This window comes from Lolium perenne, chromosome 6, assembly GCF_019359855.2.
Source record: "Lolium perenne isolate Kyuss_39 chromosome 6, Kyuss_2.0, whole genome shotgun sequence".
NCBI lineage: Eukaryota > Viridiplantae > Streptophyta > Magnoliopsida > Poales > Poaceae > Lolium > Lolium perenne.
This window is the reverse complement of record NC_067249.2, coordinates 256369035-256384904: the sequence shown is the minus strand read 5'-3', so window position 1 is coordinate 256384904 and position 15870 is coordinate 256369035. Positions and strand designations below refer to the sequence as shown.

The 15870-nt window shown below is 41.9% G+C and overlaps 1 pseudogene; it reads right to left on the bottom strand.

The window, feature by feature from the left end:
• Window positions 1-1381: 1381 nt before the first annotated feature.
• Window positions 1382-15692, bottom strand: LOC127309787 (G-type lectin S-receptor-like serine/threonine-protein kinase SD2-5; annotated as a pseudogene).
• Between the last annotated feature and the right edge of the window lie 178 nt (window positions 15693-15870).

The following is a 15870-nucleotide window of genomic DNA, read 5'->3' as shown; positions in this document are numbered from 1 at the left end:
AAAACCGGGCGAAAACCATACAACAAGACACCACGGGGTCAAGCCCCCACTCGCCACGCCACAAGGGCAAGCCAACTCAAACCCACTACCGATACAAGAGACGACACACTCGCAAAGATCAGCTTGTCATCCAACCAAGTCGAAGAGAAGACGCCGTGCCTACTATGGGAGGAGCAGACACGGGACACTCCAACATAGCTGAAGAAGACGAACCGCTCAGAGAACTGCGCCAAAACGACCTTGTCGCCCTCGCGACACAAAGTCGATGTCCTCAACACTGTCAGGATGACGAACATTCGGAGCCGCCGCTCCGACATACCGCTGCTCCGTCGCGCCCTGCGCGTCCACCAAGACCACCACCTTCCGGGGCCGCCGCCCCGACATACCACCGCTCGCTCTCGAGCTGCAACGCCGCACAAACCGTCCACCCGCAACCCAAGCTGCACAGGGCAAATGGCCGCAGACCACGGCCATCACACCAACTCATCCGGGGCCGCCGCCCCGACATAACGTCCGACCGTCCCCACTAGGACGCATCCGACCGAGCCGACTGCCCTGCCGCCCACACGGCCAGGGTCGCCACCCAAGTCGTGGCAAGCCGCATCCCCGCACCAGGTTGTGAACTTTGAAGTCTGAACTTGAGTGCATATGAAACAGGAAAATCAGTATTTTTGCAAGCAGGCAAACCAGGTTGGTTAGTTGGCGCAGGTTGATCCAGAGGCATAAGTGTCGTCGGCATTCATGGCTGCATACCTTCTGCATAGCTCGGTGCCTCAGTGAATCTGGATTTTTGTAGGATATATCATGGCTTTTCATGTTTCAAGTAGCCATTTGCCATAATTCTTATGAATTGTGCTGCAAGACAAACAATCGTGTGGTCCTCGAACTATATCATATCATCTACCGAAGAGAAAAAAAAAAACAATTGGAAAATATATGAATATTAGTGGAGGTATAGCAGTACATCACATTATATTTTACATTATATTTTGTCTTCTGAAGCACAGCTGCCTATTCTGCTAATTATTGACCATGTTTATTTTAGTGTATGTACTTACCATTCCTCCCATGTATGACAATGTAGTTGCTTTTGCTTATGCAGATGTCTTGAGTACAACTGTTGTACCGAGGCATGAGTTGATCCGACGAATACACTTGTTTCCTAGGCCAAAAATATCTTCATGTTGGACGTTAGATCGCAGCCTCGCATGCAGGCCAAGTGAAAACACACTATCATGGAGTCTTTCATCGAGGGTAACTAGTTTTCTTTACCCAGAAAGTTTCTTCGGTGTCATTTCAAACATACTTCCATAATACAAATATGATAGGGTACAAAATCCAAAGTGCATATTTTGAATTTCTTTTGCTCTACCCACCCATTTCACCTTGGGCCAGATAATATAGATGCTTCCGATGGAACTGAATATGTTGATGGATTATCTTGAACAAACATCAGTGAATTTGCATCAAAAGTTTGTATGCTAATCGCACCTGCTAATACCTTGATCACGATTGACATTGAAGGCCTTTGAATGCTGTCATGTTGTAGGCACCATATTGCGAGCTTCATCATTTGAACTACTTCGTCATGGTGTGAGACCATATCATCACTATGCTTGTCAATCAGATCAACCAATTGATTGTTTTGAGCTTTTTCTTGTAATAGATTTATGAGCTGAACATTCTTCTCAGGTTGAGAGTTGTCAACACCCGGATTTTTAAGTCCGAATGCCTATTATGTCATACATCGCAATCCCAGGAATATTGTTGTTGCGAGGCATAATAGTTAAGTATCACAGTCATCATTCATTACAAACCATAAGTCTTACAAATTGGAATCACATGATCCATATTACACGAATAGTTGATCTATTGATCAACGAACAAACACAAGTTCATAGTTCAACATAGCGGAAGCGTAAGATACAAGGACTCTCTAGTCCACAGGCCAACGCTTGACGTCGGAAGGCGCTTAGTTATCGTAGGCGTCCTGCTGGTCATCTCCTTGGTCATCTTCATACTCTGGCCATTTGAATAGCCAGGGACAAAGCCGTGAGTACGTTGAGTACTCGCAAACTAATATTAAAGTAAGTGCTAGACATTCTAGTTTGGTTTGCTAAGCTCTAGTTTATTTGCATAAAGCTAGTTTTAGTTCACAATATTTGAGAAAAGCTTATTCAAGTGCTAACTAACTCAAGTGGGAACATTAGTGTCATTCCCACCATTCAAGTGGTGATTTCAATTCAATTCACCACAAGTCATTTCACCATCATCTTTCAACATCATTTTCAAAGATATGACATCGGAAACTGTATGGCCTTTCCAATCGTCCGTAACCGTGGACGCGGCTATTCGAATAGGTTTACACTCTGCAGAGGTTGCACACTTGTGCCACAACATTTGATTTCATCCGTCGGGATTTCCCCGAATCATCGTAACACAGTACGCGGATCATCAACCCTAACCTTTCACTTACGAATCCTAGTATGAGCACCTCTCCCCATGAGCTTGGCCTCCCAGTGAAGACCAACTGTCAACCTGGGAACTGCACAGGGCTTGGGCCGGACATTCACCTCATTTCGCATCATATCATATCATTTCTTTTGTGGTAGAGGCAGCTTTCGGCATAACCCCGATGACGCTTGTTTAGAGGGAACCCATACTAAGACGCATAAACTTCCAGTTAAGCCCTACCCATAATCAGGTATTGTGGGGGTACTTAATAATTGGAAAGGTATCGCATTCAAACCAACATCATTGTTTTATCAAAAATCACCATCTTCTCTTGTTCACATTCACCTTCAAAATCATTCAATGGAATGCATCTTCATTACAAGGTTTCAAAAATCCTTCAAATTCACATTGTTCCCATCTAGAGTAGTCAAGTTTTATTTCATTAGCACTAGCTCTAAATCATGAGGGGTGCTATCTTGCTTTGCTTGGAGAGACTAACTAACTACTCTAGTAACCAACTTGTACTTTGACCAAAGTTAACTATAAAAGTAACTCATTTAGAAAACAAGTAAAAACTTGTAACGTAAAAACTTGGGATGGGTTCATATAAGAAAAGATAAGAAACATGGTGCCTTGCCCCAAGGGGCTTTGCACTTTGCAAAAATAATAGCTTGCCTTGGTAGTTCTCAAACTGTTCCTCCTCCTCCTCTTGGTAGCAACCTTCTTCTTCGGCGTACTCTCCGGTGCTACCGTCTAAATTTGAATACGAGTATAATTACTCACTAATTCAATGGCTATTCCATACATCCCATATAACACACAAACTACTCTATGCACACACATAAATTAACTAGAGTACATGGGTTGTGGAGTTTAAATAGAATTCATTTCTTTGTATTTAATATGTAAATGATAGTTTCCATAGGGTTCATGAGAAATAATTTCCTCTCATTGAAATCTTCTTAAGATTTAATTTCTCAAACAATCATGGATGAACTCATATTGACCTAAGTCAAAGGTTCATCATCATCATTTGGGAAAAGGATTTAAATGAGGTAGATCACCTCATACTATTTAAATAACCCTACATTTGATTTAAATCTCAAGTAATTCATATAAGAGAGTTTGGGGACCAGGGGTCCAAACATCCCATGAATCCATGTGAGACAAGTTTAAATGAAGTGTAATACTCCACATAATTTAACTTTAATAGTTTTGGACAATATCAACTAGTTAAACTAGCCATATCATCCATTAATTAAACTAGGGCATGATCATGCAAAGTGACCACACCATTTTATTGCATAAACAATTAGTGTAAGTCAAATGTGAGCTATTAGAGTTGGAATTAACTTAATATCTATTTTGGGTGATTTTTAAGAATTATTTGAATAGGGAAAAGTCCCTGTCTTGTTATTTTTATCACATTTATTCTACAAGGAATCTGGCCATGAGGCCAGTGGCATTGGCTAGATAATTTCTCTAGCTTTCCAACCATATAAAGTTCATTGAATTTGGTTAAGCCAATTTAAATCTATTCAATTTCAAACTTTGGGCAGTATTGATAAAGTTTGGAAATGTTTAAAAAGGATTTGAATTAAACAGGCCGGCGGGAAAAGCTAACGGGCCAAAAGATTTAAAAACGGCCCAAGCCAGCCCACCACGCGTCTGTGCCCGCGTGGGCTGCCTGACCAGGGGGTCCCGCATGTCAGCGAGTCTTAAAACCCGAAGCGGTACCGATCAACGGGAGGCGTTGGATTAGAAGGGGATCGGAGGGCCGTGGTTCGTCGTCGTCTCCGACGAGAACCCGACGGTGCGGCGGCGGCAGTAGGGGGTGGGAGAGCTTACGGCGGCTCCAGCGAGGGATGGCAGTGTGCGCGAGGTAGATGTGGACGACGGCGAAGCAGCTGGTAGCAGTGGCGGAGCTCGAGGTGGCCTGGATCAATGGCGATTGCTCCAGGGCTTCCGCGGCTCCGATCTTGCAATTGGCCTTGCTCCGGCGACGATCGAGGTGGCTAACGGTGCGAGGCGAAGTGGTGAAGGGTGGGGAGTGAGGTGGTGTGCTCAGTTGCTTCCAGGGAACTCTCTATTTATAGGATTGAGCAAGGGTTGCGGGGTAGGGTGGTGGTCGACATGGGCGCGGCGTCTCCGGCGGCTGGTCTGTTGGAGATATGCCCAAGAGGCAATAATAAAATGGTTATTATAATATATCTTCGTGTTTATGATAATGTTTACATACCATGCTATAATTGTATTAACCGAAACATTGATACATGTGTGTTATGTGAACAACAAAGAGTCCCTAGTAAGCCTCTTGTATAACTAGCTTGTTGATTAATAGATGATCATGGTTTCGTGATCATGAACATTGGATGTTATTAATAACAAGGTTATGTCATTATATGAATGATGTAATGGACACACCCAATTAAAGCGTAGCATAAGATCTCGTCATTAAGTTATTTGCTATAAGCTTTCGATACATAGTTACCTAGTCCTTATGACCATGAGATCATGTAAATCACTTATACTGGAAAGGTACTTTGATTACACCAAACACCACTGCGTAAATGGGTGGTTATAAAGGTGGGATTAAGTATCCGGAAAGTATGAGTTGAGGCATATGGATCAACAGTGGGATTTGTCCATCCCGATGACGGATAGATATACTCTGGGCCCTCTCGGTGGAATGTCGTCTAATGTCTTGCAAGCATATGAATGAGTTCATAAGAGACCACATACCACGGTACGAGTAAAGAGTACTTGTTAGGAGACGAGGTTGAACAAGGTATAGAGTGATACCGAAGATCAAACCTCGGACAAGTAAAATATCGCGAGACAAAGGGAATTGGTAATATATGTGAATGGTTCATTCGATCACTAAAGTCATCGTTGAATATGTGGGAGCCATTATGGATCTCCAGATCCCGCTATTGGTTATTGGTCGGAGTGAGTACTCAACCATGTCCGCATAGTTCTCGAACCGTAGGGTGACACACTTAAAGTTGGATGTTGAAATGGTAGCACTTGAATTATGGAATGGAGTTCGAATATTTGTTCGGAGTCCCGGATGAGATCCCGGACATCACGAGGAGTTCCGGAATGGTCCGGAGAATAAGATTCATATATAGGATGTCATTTTATGTGAAATAAAATGTCGCGGAAGGTTCTATGGAAGGTTCTAGAAGGTTCTAGAAAAGTCCGGAAGAAACCACCAAGGAAGGTGGAGTCCACAAGGGACTCCACCTCCATGGCCGGCCAGCCCTAGATGGGGTGGAGTCCCAAGTGGACTCCACCATAGGGGGCCGCCACCCCCACATGGGAGGTGGGAATCCCACCTTTGGGTGGGAGTCCTAGTTGGGCTAGGTTTCCCCCCTCCTATGGAAGGTTTTGGTTTCGGGTCTTATTCGAAGACTTGGACACCAACACTTGGGATCCACCTATATAATGAGGGACCAAGGGAGGGGGCCGGCCACCCCAAGACCATAAGCTGGCCGCCCCCCTTGAGTGGCCGGCCAACCCCTCCCAAACCCTAGCTTTGCTCCTCCACTCCATATTGCCCGCGTAGCTTAGCGAAGCTCCGCCGGACTTCTACACCGCCACCGACACCACGCCGTCGTGTTGTCGGATTCAAGAGGAGCTACTACTTCCGCTGCCCGCTGGAACGGGGAGGTGGACGTCGTCTTCATCAACAACCGAACGTGTGACCGAGCACGGAGGTGCTGCCCGTTCGTGGCGCCGAACCGATCGTGATCAAGATCTTCTACGCGCTTGCAAGCGGCAAGTGATCGTCTACCGCAGCAACAAGAGCCTCATCTTGTAGGCTTTGGAATCTCTTCAAGGGTGAGACTCGATACCCCCTCGTTGCTACCGTCTTCTAGATTGCATCTTGGCTTGGATTGCGTGTTCGCCGTAGGAAAATTTTTGTTTTCTATGCAACGTTATCCTACAGTGGTATCAGAGCCGTGTCTATGCATAGATGGTTGCACGAGTAGAACACAATGGTTTGTGGGCGTTGATGCTCTTGTTATCTTTAGTTTGAGTACTTTGCATCTTTATGGCATAGTGGGATGAAGCGGCTCGGACTAACTTTACATGACCGCGTTCATGAGACTTGTTCCTCGTTCGACATGCAACTTGTATTGCATAAGAGGCTTTGCGGGTGTCTGTCTCTCCTACTATAGTAAAGATTCAATTTACTCTTCTATTGAAAACATTAGTATCAATGTTGTGGTTCATGTTCGTAGGTAGATTAGATCTCTCTCGAAAACCCTAAACCACGTAAAATATGCAAACCAAATTAGAGACGTCTAACTTGTTTTTGCAGGGTTTGGTGATGTGATATGGCCATGATATGATGATGAATATGTATGAGATGATCATTATTGTATTGTGGCAACCGGCAGGAGCCTTATGGTTGTCTTTAATTTTCATGTTGAGTAGTATTTCAAAGTAGTTGTAATAGTTGCTACATGAGGTGAACAACCATGAAGACGGCACCATGAACCTTGACGCTACGCCGACAATGATGGAGATCATGCCCGAAGATGATGGAGATCATATCCGTGCTTTGGAGATGAAGATCAAAGGCGCAAAGACAAAAGGGCCATATCATATCACATATGAACTACATGTGATGTTAATCCTTTTATGCATCTTATTTTGCTTAGATCGCGACGGTAGCATTATAAGATGATCCCTCACATTAATATCAAGATAATAAAGTGTTCTCCCCTCGTATGCACCGTTGTAACAGTTCGTCGTTTCAAAGCATCTCGTGATGATCGGATGTGATAGATTCAACGATTCACATACAACGGGTGTAAGCCATGTTGCACACGCGGAATACTTGGGTTTGCTTGACGAGCCTAGCATGTACAGACATGGCCTCGGGACAACGGAAACCGAAAGGTTGAACACGAGTCATATGGATGATATGATCAACATGTTGATGTTCACCATTGAAGCTACATCATCTCACGTGATGATCGGTTTTGGTGTAGTGGATTTGGATCGTGTACCACTTAACAACTATGAGGGATGTTGTATTAAGTGGGAGTTCATTAGTAATTAGATTAAAACATGAACTAATTATCATAAACAAAGTCTGAGTAGTATTTTGAATTAATTTTGTAGTATTGGCATCCGTTTTTCTACTATGCGCTAGTCTTGTTATTGAGATAGAAATACTTGTTAAAATCTGACTAGAAACTTTACGGATTGGTACCGTATTGTTAATGAATCAAGAAATGATTAAGTCCTATTGCAAATTTTTAGTAAACCTCACTTTGTTGATTCAGAGAGCTATGGTTTCAATTAGTACCTAAAGTTATCTTGTCTCCGTCAAACTTGAAGTTCAAATTTGTTTGAAAAGTAAGGAGCTGAAAATTTAGTTTTCAGAAATAATCAAGGTATGAGATATATGTGATATCTAAGACCTTATTACAAGATAATAGAATATAATTTGGTGAGACTACATAAACTCATAAGTTTTATGGGAATGTATGAAGGTTGAAGACGCCAGGCGTCACAATCCTCCAACTATTGGGGCACTAACAATATTCGCATATCCATGAAGTGACCATCCTTAATATGCACCGTTATTAAGACTCGTCGTTTCGAAGCATCACGTGATGATCGGGTGTGATAGATTCTACGAGTGCATACAACGGGTGCAAGCTAGATTTGCACATGCAAATACCAAGGTTAAAACTTTACGAGCCTAGCATGTACAGACATGGTCTCGGAAAGTCGTCATGATATGATGGATAAAATTATGAGTGAAATTGTTCATCATATTACAAAGTTACTAATAGTGAAATCTGGAACACTTATCATATGATGATCAACTTCAAAGTAAGAATCTCAAGGTTATTGGTATTTGACCAACAAACCTAGAAGTTATTAATGTTGAAGTGTTTTTCTGAATAATGTGGAAAGCTAAAAGAGAAACTGCAAGAGATATTTTGGCAAAAAGAAAAGAAAAGACTAGAAAGTCTAGCTCAGGTGTATATAAATGATATACATGTTATGGTTGTATTCCTAGTTAAGTTACACAATGAAATTCTTGGGTATTAGTACCATATTGGTTGGTATGAAGTGTCATACAAAACAACGCAATACAAGAATACAATGGCCTAAGTGATTGACAAGGAATATGATAGGAATGCACGTCTGGAACAAAATAAAGTGTTATTATGTTCGTCGTTGGCATTCTATCTAGCCCTTAGAATTTATAATAAAGAACTTAATAATTGTTATTTTGCTCTGGTCAAATGAAAACAATGAGTTGTTCAAATTATGACATTACTCCAAGTACGATGGATAAGTTATTATAAATCTTAATGGTGAAACATACATACATAACACTGACGCTAAAAATGCCATAAGGCAAATGATTTGAATTCCACTTATTTGTGGAACCGCAATTTAACTCATGTTAGAAAGGATCGCATGAAGGAACTCCATGCAAATGGATTTTTGGAGTCATTTGATTTTTGAATCATTTGGCGCTTGCAAATCTTTTCTAAAGATAATGATTAAAATACCGTTCATAGGCCAAGAAGTTGAACGGGCAACTAACTTAGTGGAAAAATACATGATGATGTATATGGTTCACTGGGCATAGTTGTGTGCGGGAGATTCTCCTACTTCATGAAAACTTTCAACAATGAATTGAGTATATATGTGGATATATTCAATAAGGAAAAAGTTTGAAACATTTGAATGGATTCAAATAAATTTCAGCATAAAGTGGAAATCATCGTAATAGAAAAGTCAAATATCTATGATTGGATCATGGTGGAAATATTTGAATTACAAGTTTTAGCGAACATCTAAGAGAGTTATGAAATTGTTCTACAACTCACGTTTCTTGGAGTATCATAGTGATGATGAAGTATCCGAGAGATGTATCCAAACCTTGTTGGATTAATGATGAGATAAAATATTATGACGCCATTATATTTTTGTGGATTATGCTTTAGTGACTACCGCTTTTACACTGAATAGAGCATCATCATGATCCGTTGAAATGACACCATACGAGTTATGGCATGGGTATGAAACCTGATAGTCTTTTCTTAAATTTTGGTATGCATAGCATAAGTAAATAAGTTTACAACCAAAATCGGATGAATGTCTTTGTTGGTTATCCCAGAGAATTGATTGGGAATTCTTCCCACTATGGAGACAAAGACAAAAGTGTTTGTCAATGTTTCTTATTTCCAAGAAATTGTTTCTAGTGAAGTTTTTGAGTGGGAGGACAATATAATTTTGATAAGGTTTATGAACCTGAGCATAATGATCAGAGTAGCGCAGCATCGGAATTTGTTTCGGAAGCGGCCACTACGATCATGGCTCCCATGACTACAAAGTGTTTTAGCCATGAAGATCGAAGTACATATTGAACCTTGTAGGTATGGTTTACTTTGTGATCAAATAAATGATTTGTGAACAAAGGATTGATTTTGAACAATGATAAACCAACTACAAACAAAGAAGTTATGATGGGCCCTGACTCCGTTAAAATGGCTATACGCCATGAAATCCAAGATAGATGAATACTTTATGAAAGTAAATGGATCTATGAAATTGATAGACTTGGATGAAATATCCTTGAAGAAAGCTTGACTTGTCGAAAAATTGTTTACGACAAAGTTCAAAGAGTTGAATACAATAAGATTAGATCTTCCGTAGCAATGCTTATAGTCTATGTGGATTATTCTAGTAATCACTACATATTTCTTTTATGAGATATGCTAGTAGGATGGCAAAATACACTACTTAACGAGTATGTATACAAGATACAACCAAGAGTTTTGCTGGTCCGTGGAATACTAGATAGCTATACAAGCTTCAATTGGATGAAGTAAGTATCACGGAGTTGGAATCTTCACCAGATGAAATAGTCAAAGAGTTTTTTGATTTCATCAGAGACGATGAAAAGGCTTGCATTTGCAAGAAATTAAGTGGGAGCGCTAAGACACATTTATAATACTTTATGTAGGTGACATATAGTTGGTTATAAATGATGTAATTATATACTTGATTAAAAGGTTTCATTGAGAATTAACTTCAATGAAAGGATATGGACTGAAACAAATTTAGTGTCAAGATCTATGAAGATAGATTGAAACACATAAATAAGTTTAAGTCAAAGTACATATGATGGATATTGAAGTAGTTCAATATAGAAATATTAAGAAAATGTTCTTGTCATGTGAAGGTTTAACAAGACTTGAGTGTATCTGACACTCAATGAGTAAAAACACATGAGTGATTATAGATCACGAATAATATGTACACAATCAGATATCAGGTGCTATAAAGTGTTATGAGCATATACCAGAATGATTCATATGATGATCATTGAACGACAGTAAGAATATCCTTGAGTACTTTAGAAGAACTAAGGATATACATATATATTTTTGTATGAAGAAATGACAAACAAATCGCTGTAAGGTGTTACACCGATATTTATTTTGTCACATATCAAAATAGAATTTCAATCTCAAATTAGACTAAGTGTTGTTTTAAAGGTAGCACAATGAACTAGAAGTTGTCTATGTTAGATTTAGAAGAGTTCTAAATATTGTGATGGATTCTACAAAACGAAGTAGAGTATGTCATTTGTTTTGACAAATGACTGAGGATGTTGAGTCAAGAAGTTCTTTGAGAACTTGGTGTAGTTCCGATAGTGTCAGAACTTTGAAGCTATATTGTATGTGACAATATTAGTGACTTATTTCAGACCGCGGAATTAAGGTTCCACCATAAGATCAAACATATTTAATGTCAACTCATTTGGAAATGAGTGATGCGTTGAGACGCAAATGAATTACAAAATACATACGTTTCTGAGCGTGTCAGATCCGTTGACTAAAAACCTCTCCCGTGAGCAATACATGATAAAGCACCATAAGGCCAAGGTGTTATATCTTTACAAATGTAAACTAGATTATTGACTCTAGTGCAAGTGGGAGACTGTTGGAGATATGCCCAAGAGGCAATAATAAAATGGTTATTATAATATATCTTCGTGTTTATGATAATGTTTACATACCATGCTATAATTGTATTAACCGAAACATTGATACATGTGTGTTATGTGAACAACAAAGAGTCCCTAGTAAGCCTCTTGTATAACTAGCTTGTTGATTAATAGATGATCATGGTTTCGTGATCATGAACATTGGATGTTATTAATAACAAGGTTATGTCATTATATGAATGATGTAATGGACACACCCAATTAAAGCGTAGCATAAGATCTCGTCATTAAGTTATTTGCTATAAGCTTTCGATACATAGTTACCTAGTCCTTATGACCATGAGATCATGTAAATCACTTATCTTTGGAAAGGTACTTTGATTACACCAAACACCACTGCGTAAATGGGTGGTTATAAAGGTGGGATTAAGTATCCGGAAAGTATGAGTTGAGGCATATGGATCAACGGTGGGATTTGTCCATCCCGATGACGGATAGATATACTGGGGCCCTCTCGGTGGAATGTCGTCTAATGTCTTGCAAGCATATGAATGAGTTCATAAGAGACCACATACCACGGTACGAGTAAAGAGTACTTGTTAGGAGACGAGGTTGAACAAGGTATAGAGTGATACCGAAGATCAAACCTCGGACAAGTAAAATATCGCGAGACAAAGGGAATTGGTAATATATGTGAATGGTTCATTCGATCACTAAAGTCATCGTTGAATATGTGGGAGCCATTATGGATCTCCAGATCCCGCTATTGGTTATTGGTCGGAGTGAGTACTCAACCATGTCCGCATAGTTCTCGAACCGTAGGGTGACACACTTAAAGTTGGATGTTGAAATGGTAGCACTTGAATTATGGAATGGAGTTCGAATATTTGTTCGGAGTCCCGGATGAGATCCCGGACATCACGAGGAGTTCCGGAATGGTCCGGAGAATAAGATTCATATATAGGATGTCATTTTATGTGAAATAAAATGTCGCGGAAGGTTCTATGGAAGGTTCTAGAAGGTTCTAGAAAAGTCCGGAAGAAACCACCAAGGAAGGTGGAGTCCACAAGGGACTCCACCTCCATGGCCGGCCAGCCCTAGATGGGGTGGAGTCCCAAGTGGACTCCACCATAGGGGGCCGGCCACCCCCCACATGGGAGGTGGGAATCCCACCTTTGGGTGGGAGTCCTAGTTGGGCTAGGTTTCCCCCCTCCTATGGAAGGTTTTGGTTTCGGGTCTTATTCGAAGACTTGGACACCAACACTTGGGATCCACCTATATAATGAGGGACCAAGGGAGGGGGCCGGCCACCCCAAGACCATAAGCTGGCCGCCCCCCTTGAGTGGCCGGCCAACCCCTCCCAAACCCTAGCTTTGCTCCTCCACTCCATATTGCCCGCGTAGCTTAGCGAAGCTCCGCCGGACTTCTACACCGCCACCGACACCACGCCGTCGTGTTGTCGGATTCAAGAGGAGCTACTACTTCCGCTGCCCGCTGGAACGGGGAGGTGGACGTCGTCTTCATCAACAACCGAACGTGTGACCGAGTACGGAGGTGCTGCCCGTTCGTGGCGCCGGAACCGATCGTGATCAAGATCTTCTACGCGCTTTTGCAAGCGGCAAGTGATCGTCTACCGCAGCAACAAGAGCCTCATCTTGTAGGCTTTGGAATCTCTTCAAGGGTGAGACTCGATACCCCCTCGTTGCTACCGTCTTCTAGATTGCATCTTGGCTTGGATTGCGTGTTCGCCGTAGGAAAATTTTTGTTTTCTATGCAACGTTATCCTACATGGTCGAGCTAGGCGAGGCTATGGCGATGCTCTACGGGTCCAGGCGGTGCTACTGGCAGCGACAGCGTGGTCGGGGAGCGTCGGAATCGCTCGCATTGCTTCCGTGTCTGTGGCGCCCGCGGCGGAGCAGGGTCTCCTTCTCCGGCGGCGGTGGGCACGGGTCGCGGTCTTGGCCGTGTCTGGCGGCGTCCAGGTGTCGAGTGCGTGCTCAAGGCGTTGAGAGCAGGGCCAGGGAGTGAGCGAGGTGGTGGCGCGGCGCGTGTACTGGGCGTGTCCGCGTCGTGCATGCGTGCGACGTGAGCGGCGTCCAGGGCGTGTGCTGGCGCGCGTCGTCCGGCGTCTGGTCGCCGTTCCTTCGACCATGGCGGTGCTAGAGCTTGCTAGGGGACGCGTTGGCGCACGGTGGCGAGGGGGTCCTGGCAGAGGAGCAAGGGGAGAAGAGGGAGGTCGACGAGCTCGGGGACATGGCCGGCATGGCCATGCCCTAGCTTACTCTCTCTCTCTTAGCCTCACTATGCTCCACTTAATGCTTAAGGGGACCAGGGAACATAATGGGATAGGTTAGGGTAGTTTAGGTTAGGTAGATTCACTATTTGCAACTATTGCAAATAGTGCCCGAATTTGTGAAATTCAAAAATAGCCAAATTTGAAATAATTCAAATGGTGAAAGTTTTTGAAATGTGAGTGTTGATATAAGTTGTAAATGACCAGAGAGGTTTTGAGGTGGTGGTGGAAAAATTAGAATTCAAATATTTGCAAAATTGGCTAAGTGGGGAATGTTGCATATGTGAGAAAGTTGGAACTTTGGATGAGCCTTGATCATGATCAAAGATGAATTTGGCATGATGATCTTCACCAAAGTTGTTCACCTTGATGTTGACTTTGAAATGGTGCCAATAGTTAGCAAGAGTTGGTTTGGGAAAATTGAATGGCAAGGGCTCAAAGTGGTGATCAGACTAGAATTATCAAAATTGACCATTATCATATGTGAGCTAGATTTGTGTTTGAATTTCATTTGAATTGTGAATCTTTGATTCCAAAAGTTGTAATAAGTGTTTAATAACATTATTCAACTAATGGTGAAGACCAAATAGGTCTAGGGTCAAAATTTATAAAAATGCCATAGGGCATATGTGAGGGTTTTTAGGGTTTTCCATTTAATGGAATTTCTTCCTCTTTGATTTATTTGGTTGGTGATCTTCATATGATCACACTAGGGTTTTAGAGCATATCAAATACAAGCAATAACAATCATCATGGCATATCACTCAAATGCACAAGTCCTATGCATGGTACTATATGCAAATAGAAAAGTTTTTGTTGGTTTGAAATTTTGTTTTTCTGGAATTCTCTAACTTTCTTTTTATTAAAATTTGGGGTGTTACAAGAGTTGTCAATGTTTTTTATTCCACTTATTATTTCCACGATGACAACTCCAAAGCTATAGACATCAACTTTTTCAGTGATCCGCGATGTCAACCATTCAGGTGCTAGATATCCAGGTGTTCCTCTCCATCATCATAGTCACTACCTCGCTTTGATCCCTATCTATCAGCTTGCATAGTCCAAAATCAGCCACTATGGCATTGAAGTTGTCAACCAGGAGAATATTTTGGTGTTTGATATCCAAATGAGCAATTTTCCGCCTGCAGTCCTCATGAAGATAGCATAGGCCCTTGGCAATATCCTGAATGATATTGCAACGTGTGCACCATTCAAGAGGGGCCTTATTATCTTGGTAATAGATCCACCTGTCTAGCGACCCTTTTGACATATATTCATATACCAAAAGCCTCTCGGACTTCTCTACACAAAAGCCAATCAGGTTGACAAGATTGATGTGTTCAATGCTACCAATAGTCTCGACCTCTGCCAAGAATTCTTTCTTTCCTTGTCTAGCACCTTCTAGACGTTTCACTGCAACTCTGTTTTCACCCAATTTTCCTTCAAAAACTGATCCAAACCCACCTTCTCCGAGCTTATTTCTGGACCCTTTTGTGCATTCGCTCAACTTCTCAAAAGAATACCTCGTCGGAATTCCAGGGAATCGATCCCACCACTCAAGGTGTTAGCCAGACAAGTTCCCCAGTAGCAGAATATGGAAGAAGCAAAGAAGTGGGCGGCTGAATGGGGTATGAGTGTTGACGAAGTTCTGGCTTCCCAAGACGAGTTGTTTCCCAAGGCTATTGTAGCCCCTAAGCCTATATTTGTCATGGGAGAAGCTCTTGTCAGCAATGAGAGGTTGCAAGAACTACCAACACATATGCGTACTTGCATGCATGGTACCTGACTGCCGCAAAGAATGGGAGAATAATGATCGTGCTTGGTGTCCCAGAGGAGTGAACTTTTAAGTCTAAACTCGAGTGCATATGAAATAGGCAAATCAGTATTTTTGTAAGCAGGCAAACCAGGTTGGTTAGTTGGCGCAGGTTGATTCGGAGGCATAAGTGTCATCGGCATTCATGGCTGTATACCTTTTGCATTGCTCGGTGCCTCGGTGAATCTGGAATTTTGTAGGATATATCATGGTTTTTCGTGTTTTAAGTAGCCATTTGCCATAGTTCTTATGAATTGTGCTGCAAGACAAACAATTGTGTTGTCCTCGAACTATATCATATCATCTTCCAAAGAG